We start from the raw sequence: 9,359 nt of genomic DNA, 5'->3' as shown, positions 1-9,359 counted from the left end.
ATCGGAAGAGTACTATACGTGGAGAGGCTGACAGCTGGGTCCACGGCCCCAGCAAGGAGGTGCCTCCTTATTACGCGCAAAATAATTATTCCTCCACCTGACAGCAGGGACCCACCGGACGGGCCATCGTATTTCATGAAAAAAAACACTCCCCCTGACTCTTAGGACCCACTAGCTACATCTTCGCACGCAAGGAAGTGCCTGACAGTCGGGACCCACCTGGTCGAAGCATACATAGTGTTGTCATTCTGGTCGCGAACGTGTACGTACATATGATCGGTCTGTCTGCAGGCTGCAGCGATGAACCATGGCTGTGTAAGGAAGGGCACGTGTCATAGTAGAGGCGTGCACGTGTCGTAGTAGAGGCACGCACGTGGCATGTACACGTACGTACAGCGGCCAGGGTGCAAGAAAGAAAATACGGCCACGTACGTACATACGGGCGGGGTCTCGAACACCTACTCGCGCATACATACGGCCAGGGCTCGTGTACATGGCTGGGTCGAAACGGAGAAACTCTGTCGTCTTCGTGTTCATGGGGAGGCAATGGAATGCGTCGTGTTCATCGGGAGGCAACGGAACATGTGTTGTTCATCGGGAGCCAACCGGCTTGGACGGAACAGCCGATGGAAACGAGGCCTGGCGTACCGTAGAACGGAGGAAACGGCCTTGTGTTCGACTGGCCACGGTCGAAACGGGATCCTGTTCATCGGGAGGGGTCTGGCGTAATGCAAAACGGAGGAAACGGACCTCCTACGGTCGAAACAGGGTCCTGTTGATCGGGAGGGGTGTGGCGTACCGCAAAACGGAGGAAACGGACTTGTGTTGGAGGGCTTCGGTCGAAACGGGGGTCTTGTTCATCGGGAGGGGTGTGGCATACCGCAAAACGGGACTCCACAGGATACTGTTCATCTCCACCGTTGACCTCCTCCAGCCTCCACGGGCTACTATTCATCCACCGTCGACCTCCTCCAGCCTCCACCTGCGACTGTTCATCCACGGGCTCCTGTTCATCCAGCCTCCACCGCGCGCTCCTCCACCGGCTACTGTTCAACCAGCCCTCTCCACGGGGTCATGTTCAACCACCCCTCCACGGGCTACTGTTCAACCAGCCCTCCACCAGCTACTGTTCAACCAGCCCTCCACGAGCTCCTGTTCATCCAGCCCTCCACGGGGTCATGTTCATCCACCGGCTCAATCGATCGGGGTACTGTTCATCCAGCAGCAACGACCTCTACTACCACGGGGTCCTGTTCATCCAACCCCCACCGGGAACTGTTCATCCAAACCCCCCAACAACGCTCACTGTTCATCCAGAGGCAGCATCGATCGGCTTCAATTAGCAGCAGTAGCGAAGGAATCACTCGGGTTCAGTTAACAGCAAGGGATCGACCGATCGCTCGGGTTCAGTAACGCGTAGCCTCCAGTGCAATCGCTCGGGTTCAGTTAGAGCCCAACACCTCGCACACATGCACGTACGTACGAGAGAAACGCGCATCGCTCGGCCCCCGACCACCCACCGTAACAGGGAACTCCCCGATATTTTTCTCGCCCTCGCTTCTACCACGGTTTTTTTCGTCAGGGGCGGCCCAAAGAATGTCATGCAGCTGCGTCTCTGGCCCGCCCAGGACAAAAAGCCCATTTTCTATCATGATTTTTTGTCATAGAAGTAGGAGCCCACCACATCTATGATGATACCGGGTTTTGTCACAATTATCGTCATAGAAGTGTCATAAGTATGACAGGAAAAAAATTCGTTCGACCCAAAATGTCACGGATGTGTCTTTTTTTTGTAGTGGTTCCACTCAAGTGGAACCATCACCACCTCAAGACCCACACGCTTATGAAGAACAAAGTGAAGGCCCTCAACCAAATGAACAATATCAAGGGCAAGATCAACCTCAAGATGGTGGTGATCCACCAAGTGATGCCCAAGGTCAGGTTCTTACCACCGAGCAAGTTCAAGATCAAGAACAAGCTCATGACGACGCTCAAGATGATCAAGTTACCGCTCCTCCACTCTCTCTTGAGGAGGAATTGGAGCGTCGTGCCGCCAAGATTGCGTCCAAGCTCACTACCAAAGATCATCTCATGAAGAATGTGCTTTGAAGCTTAAGAATGGGGGCAAGCACTCGTAGACAATTAGCAAACTATTGTGAACATCACGCGTTTGTTGTGTTGAACCCCAAAAGTTCCATGAGGCGCTCAAGGATCCGGATTGGCTTAATGCCATGCATGAAGAACTCAACAACTTAGAGCACAACAAGGTGTGGAGATTGGTGCCAAGGCCAACAGAGAACCATAATGTTATTGGAACCAAATGGATATTCAAGAACAAGCAAGAATCTCACGGAATCATCGTTCGCAACAAGGCTCGCTTGGTGGCACAAGGCTACTCCCAAGTCGAGGGTGTCGACTAGGTGAAACCTTTGCTCCTGTTGCTCGCCTTGAATCTATTTGTTTGTTGATTGCTTGTGCTTCTCATCATAACTTCAAGTTGCAACAAATGGATGTGAAGACTGCTTTTCTTAATGGTCCTATTAATGAGTTGGTGTATGTCAAACAACCCCCGGGGTTTGAGGGCGTGAGGAGAATATGGTGGCCCTAGTGGCTTCTTGGGGAGCATTGTGCCTCCACACCGCTCCAACGGAGACGTACTTCCTCTCAAAGGGAAGGAACTTCGGTAACACATCCTCGTCTCCACCGGATCCACTCTTGGTTATCTCTTACCTTTACTTGTGCAAGCTTATATTGTGTTGTATCCCTTGGTTGCTTGTGTGCTTGTTGTTGTTCCATCATATAGGTTGCTCACCTAGTTGCATATCTAGACAACCTATTTTGATGCTAAGTTTAATTTGGTAAAGAAAAGCTAAAAATTGTTGTTGCCTATTCACCCCCCCCCCTAGTCAACCATATCAATCCTTTCAGTAAGCTCCAGTGATCCATCTATGGACTGGTGTAAGCATCTCGGAGTTGGAATATACGCTTTGATGAGGTGATCAAAGCATATGGTTTTATACAGACTTTTGGAGAAGCCTGTATTTACAAGAAAGTGAGTGGGAGCTCCGTAGCATTTCTGATATTATATGTGGATGACATATTGTTGATTGGAAATGATGTAAAAAATTTGGATAGCATAAAGGATACTTGAATAAGAGTTTTTCAATGAAAGACCTCGGTGAAGCTTCTTATATATTGGGCATCAAGACCTATAGAGATAGATCAAGACGCTTAATAGGACTTTCACAAAGCACATACCTTGAAAAAGTTTTGAAGAAGTTCAAAATGGTTCAGTCAAAGAAAGGGTTCTTGCCTGTGTTGCAAGGTGTGAAGTTGAGTAAGACTCAAAACCCGACCACGGCAGAAGATAGAGAGAGAATGAAAGCCATTCCCTATGCCTCAGCCATAGGTTCTATAAAGTATGCCATGCTGTGTACCAGACCTATTGTGTACCTTGCCATGAGTTTGGCAAGGGGGTACAATAGTGATCCAGGAGTAGATCACTGGACAGCAGTCAAAACTATCCTTAGGTACCTAAAAAGGACTAAGGAAATGTTTCTCGGTAATGGAGGTGACAAAGAGTTCGTCGTAAAGGGTTACGTCGATGCAATCTTTGACACTGATCCAGATGACTCTGAGTCTCAATCTGGATACATATTGCTAGTGGGAGCAATTAGCTAGAGTAGCTCCGTGCAGAGCATTGTAGACATAGAAATTTGCAAAATACATACAGACCTGAATGTGGCAGCCCCATTGACTAAACCTCTCTCACAAGAAAAACATGATCACACCTTAGTACTCTTTGTGTATTAATCACATGGCGATGTGAACTAGATTATTGACTCTAGTAGACCCTTTGGGTGTTGGTCACATCACGATGTGAACTATGGGTGTTAATCACATGGCGATGTAAAATATTGGTGTTAATCACATGGCGATGTGAACTGCATTATTGACTCTAGTGCAAGTGGGATACTGAAGGAAATTTGCCCTAGAGGCAATAAGAAATTGTTATTTTATATTTCCTTATTCATGATAAAGGTTTATTATTCATGCAAGAATTATATTGATCGGAAACCTTAATACATGTGTGACTACATAAACAAACATTGTGTCCCTGGTGAGCCTCTACTAGACTAGCTCATTGATCAAAGATGGCTAAGGTTTCCAAACCATTGACATGAGTTGTCATTTGATAACGGGATCACATCATTAGGAGAATGATGTGATGGACAAGACCCATCCGTTAGCTTAGCATAAGGATCGTTCAGTTTTATTGCAATTGCTTTCTTCATGTCAAATACATATTCCTTTGACTATGAGATTATGCAACTCCCGGATACCGGACGAATGCCTTGTGTGCTATCAAACGTCACAACGTAACTAGGTGATTATAAAGATGCTCTATAGGTATCTCCGAAGGTGTTTGTTTAGCTGGCATAGATCGAGATTAGGATTTGTCGCTCCGACTATTAGAGAGGTATCACTGGGCCCTCTCGGTAATACACATCATAAGCTTGCAAGCAAATGACTAAGGAGTTGGTTACGAGGTGTTGTATTACGGAACAAGTAAAGAGACTTGCCGGTAACAAGATTGAACTAGGTATGAAGATACCGATGATCGAATCTCGGAAAAATAACATACTGATAGACAAAGGGAATTACGTATGTTATCATAAAGGTTCGACCGATAAAGATCTTCGTAGAATATGTAGGAGCCAATATGGGCATCCAGGTTCCGCTGTTGGTTGACGATATACTATTATATGAGTTATGTGATTTGGTGAACAAATGTTGTTCGGAGTCCCGGATGAGATCACGGACATGACGAGGAGTCTCGAAATGGTCGAGAGGTAAAGATCAATATATAGGACAATGGTATTCGGACACCAGAAGTGTTTCGGAAGGTACCTGGTATTTATCGGGTCACCGGAAAGGAGTTTCGGGCACCCCCGACAAAGATATGGGCCTTATGGGCCAAGAGAGGGAACACACCAGCCCACAATGGGCTGGTGCGCCCCTATACAAGTTGGCCCTATTAGGAGGAGAAGGAAAGAGGGGAGGGAAAGGAAAGTGTGGAGTAGGACTCCCCCTTCCTTCCCTCTCCCCCCCCCTTTCCTTCCCCCTTCTTACAAGGAAAGGGAGGGTGTAGGTCAGGGCAGCAGCCCTATGGCCGCCGCCAGGTATCTTGGGGCGCCCTAGGGGCTGCCTCCTCCCCTACGACCTATATATACATGGGTAGGGGGCACCACACAAGGACACACAACATTGTCTTAGCCGTGTGCAGCGCCCCGTCCACCGTTTACTCCCTCGGTCATATTTTCATAGTGCTTAGGCGAAGCCCTGCGGAGATCACTTCACCATCACCGTCACCACGCCGTCGTGCTGCCGGAACTCATCTACTACCTCACCGTCTTGCTGGATCAAGAAGGCGGAGGACGTTATCGAGCTGAATGTGTGCAGAATGCGGAGGTGTCGTGCGTTCGGTACTAAATCAATTGGAGCGCGAAGAAAGTTCGATTACATCAACCGCGTTGTGAAATGCTTCTGCTTACGGTCTACGAGGGTACGTAGACACACTCTCCCCCTCGTTGCTATGCATCTGCATGGATAGATCATTGCGTCTGCGTAGAAATTTTTTGTTTTCCATGCAACGTTTCCCAACATAAAAAACATTCATTTTCCAGCTATTCGATATTTTGCACTTTTTAATGGGAAATGCATTTCTGGTAAACAAGACTATAGTGCACTTTGTGCCCCCGACTTAAGCATTATTATAATCTTGGGGCAATTGTTGCACGTAGGCTGCACCGCAACACGGAGAATGGAGATTTATATGGAGGAATTTATGCCTCCCGCGTAGCTGCCAGGCTTGAGGTCTCCCCTTGGCACAATGATCCTATACTGCCTGATAAATATCTAGATTTTGAGGCGATGCAGCGCCATGAATTTATTAAGGATAACACTCTGATACGTCTCCGTCGTATCTATAATTTTTGATTGTTTCACGCCAATATTCTACAACTTTCATATTCTTTTTTCAGATTTTTATATTATTTTTGGGACTAACATATTGATCCAGTGCCTAGTACCAGTTACTGTTTGTTGCATGTTTTTGCTTCGTAGAATATCCATACCAAACGAAGTCCAAACGCGATAAAAAATTACGTAGATTTAGTTTGGAATATATGTGATTTTTGGGAAAAAGAATCAACGCGAGACAGTGCATGAGGGGCCCACAAGCCCTAGGGGCGCGCCCCCTACCCTGGGCGCGCCTGGGAGGCTTGTGGCCACCCCGTAAGGCGGTTGGTTCCCTTCTTCGGCCGCAAAAAGCTAATATCCGGATAAAAATCATGTTAAAATTTCAGCCCAATCAGAGTTATGGATCTCCGGGAATTTAAGAAACGGTGAAAGGCCAGAAAACAGGAGCGCAGAAACAGAAGGAAACAGAGAGGGAGATCCAATCTCGGAGGGGCTCTTGCCCCTCCGCCGCCATGGAAGCCATGGACCAGAGGGGAAACCCTTCTCCCGTCTAGGGAGGAGGTCAAGGAATAAGAAGAAGGAGGGGGGCTCTCTCCTGGTGGCGCCGGAACACCGTCGGGGCCATCATCGTGACGGCGATCTACACCAACAACTTTGCCGCCGTCATCACCAACTCTTTCCCCCTCTATGCAGCGGTGTAACACCTCTTCGCCCCGCTATAATCTCCACTTAAACATGGTGCTCAACGCCATATATTATTTCCCAATGATGTATGGCTATCCTATGATGTTTGAGTAGATCTATTTTGTCCTATGGGTTGATTGATGATCGTGATTGGTTTGACTTGTATGTTTTATTATTGGTGCTGTCCTATGGTGCTCTCCATGTCGCGCAAGCATGAGGGACCCCTGCTGTAGGGTTTGCAATATGTTCATGATTCACTTATGGTGGGTGGCGTGAGTGAAAGAAGCACAGACCCGAATAAGTAGGTTGTTTGCGTATGGGAGTAAAGTTGACTTGATACTTTAATGCTATGATTGGGTTTTACCTTAATGATCTTTAGTAGTTGCGGATGCTTGCTAGAGTTCCAATCATAAGTGCATATGATCCATGTAGAGAAAGTATGTTAGCTTATGCCTCTCCCTCATATAAAATTGCAATAATGATTACCGGTCTAGTTATCGATTGACTAGGGACAAATAACTTTCTTGTGACAAAAAGCTCTCTACTAAAACTAACTTAATTGTTTCTTTATCTAAGCAGCCCCTAGCTTTTATTTACGAGTTCTTTATTATCTTGCAAACCAATCCTGTCACACCTACAAAGTACTTCTAGTTTCATACTTGTTCTAGGTAAAGCAAACTTTAAGTGTGCGTAGAGTTGTATCGGTGGTCGATAGAACTTGAGGGGATATTTGTTCTACCATTAGCTCCTCATTGGGTTTGACACTCTTACTTATCAAGAAAGGCTAGAATTGATCCCCTATACTTGTGGGTTACCACACTCACAGATACGACTACAACTTAATATTTGACAAATATCGTGTTGTCTCTGTTATTTTGCTTGCGCCTGTTCTCTTTGATTTTCAGAGCAAACAAAGATATTTTCTCCATGAGAATGAGGTGCGAGAGTATAACGCGGCAGTAGAAGCTGCCCGTCTCGCTGAGGAGGCAGTCCAGCATGCCTCCACGAGCTACCATTAATTATGACTATTATCCTGACAAGCGATGGTGACTACCAAGCTAGGCCAAAAGCCTAAGCTTGGAGGAGTACTGATTTCTCACCGATATTACATTCATGTTCACACATTCATTCCAGTTATCGGTGTTCATCCTTTTTCATTGTATATCCATGTTAGTTTTATTTTCACTTTTTTATTGTATGTTTGAAAAAACTTTGAAAAATCCAAAAATATTTCTCGTTTCATTTCAATTTTTCTTTCTTGTTTAATTAGTTTGTAGTATTAAAAGAAAACCAAAAATATTTCTCGTTTCTTATTTTGCTTGTTGGGAGCTTTCCCGTATAAATAGTTTTTCTCGCTTTTCGTGTTTCCTCCGTTAGTTTGCTTTCTTCGGAAAACTAAAAACTCCAAAAACAATTCAGTGTGTTTCTCTGAATTTTTTTATCTTTTCATTGAGTTGTTGTAAGGAGAAGACCACGATGAAAATGTTGAGTGGCTCTCATATGCATTATTCTTGATCTAACGAAGAGCCCATATTACCTTGTCTTCTATTTTGAATAAAATATTTGTTGATTTCAGCTTAGTCCACGACACTCTTGCACTATTATTATTTTCATCTCATTCAATCGTGCAAGTGAAAGACAATAATGACGATAGTTTGATGAAGTGATTGTGGCAAGGAAAAAGTTGGTATGAACTCTACTTGTTTTTATTTTTATAAATATGTTGTCGGGTGGTAGGTGCGACATATGCCAACGGGTGGCTTATCATTGTGGGAGCCAGTAAGACGTCGCCGGTGCCTGGAAACGGGATGAGGCGAAGACATGCTTGCCGGCGGATCTTACCCAAGTTCGGGGCTCTCCGTGGAGATAACACCCCTAGTCCTGCTCTGCGGGGTCTCCGCATGATCACTAGATCAGAACGAGTAGCTACAAGTGCTCCTTGAGCTGTCTGGTTCAAGGGAGAAGAAGAGCAAGTCTAGCTCTTGCTTTCCTCTCTATATGGTGTGTGTGTAACTCTAAGAAGCCAACCCTTTGCATGGGTGCCCCGGGGGGTTTATATAGGCCTACCCCCCGGGGGTACAATCGTAATCCGGCTGGGCGCGGGTCCCAGTCGTCAGTGTCTGCGCTCACCGGCTTCTCCGCCGGCCGTTGGGGCCCGCCGACTGGTGGGTCCCGCCGGCTGCCGGCCTCTTGGTCGACAGGCCGGCCCCACCGCCTGGGGGTCTTGTCGGCGGCTGTTTACTGTAGCCTCGCCTCTGATGACGAGGGCTTCGTCGAGGTAAGCGTGGCTACAGTGTGCCGCCTCGAGGGCTCTCACTGTAGCCTTACCTCGTCTTGTCTCCTTAATGCGGCACGTGTTTCGGGGGAGGGGAGTAGCCGACTTCTGGGGGCCGGCTACGCCCCTGGTCGACTAGGGGAGGCCGGGTCGCCTTCGTGCCTCTCTCTGGCTGAAGGGGCCCGCCGCCCACGGGCCGTACTGGCGTCTGTCGTGGATGACGTTGAGGCCAGCATGGCTATAGGGCCGAGCCGGATGGGAGATGGCCGACCCGTACGGCGTCCTGTGGCCATGCCTGCCTCGGGATTCGGGGGTAGTGGGTCGCGCTGTAGCCACGCCCCGTCTTGTCATCGTTATGTGGGCGTAGTTTTGGTGGGTGCGGTCTTGGCCGGCTTCTTGGAGTCGGCGTTCTTCATGG

Source organism: Aegilops tauschii, chromosome 3 (assembly GCF_002575655.3).
Source record: "Aegilops tauschii subsp. strangulata cultivar AL8/78 chromosome 3, Aet v6.0, whole genome shotgun sequence".
NCBI lineage: Eukaryota > Viridiplantae > Streptophyta > Magnoliopsida > Poales > Poaceae > Aegilops > Aegilops tauschii.
This window is presented reverse-complemented; position numbering follows the sequence as displayed.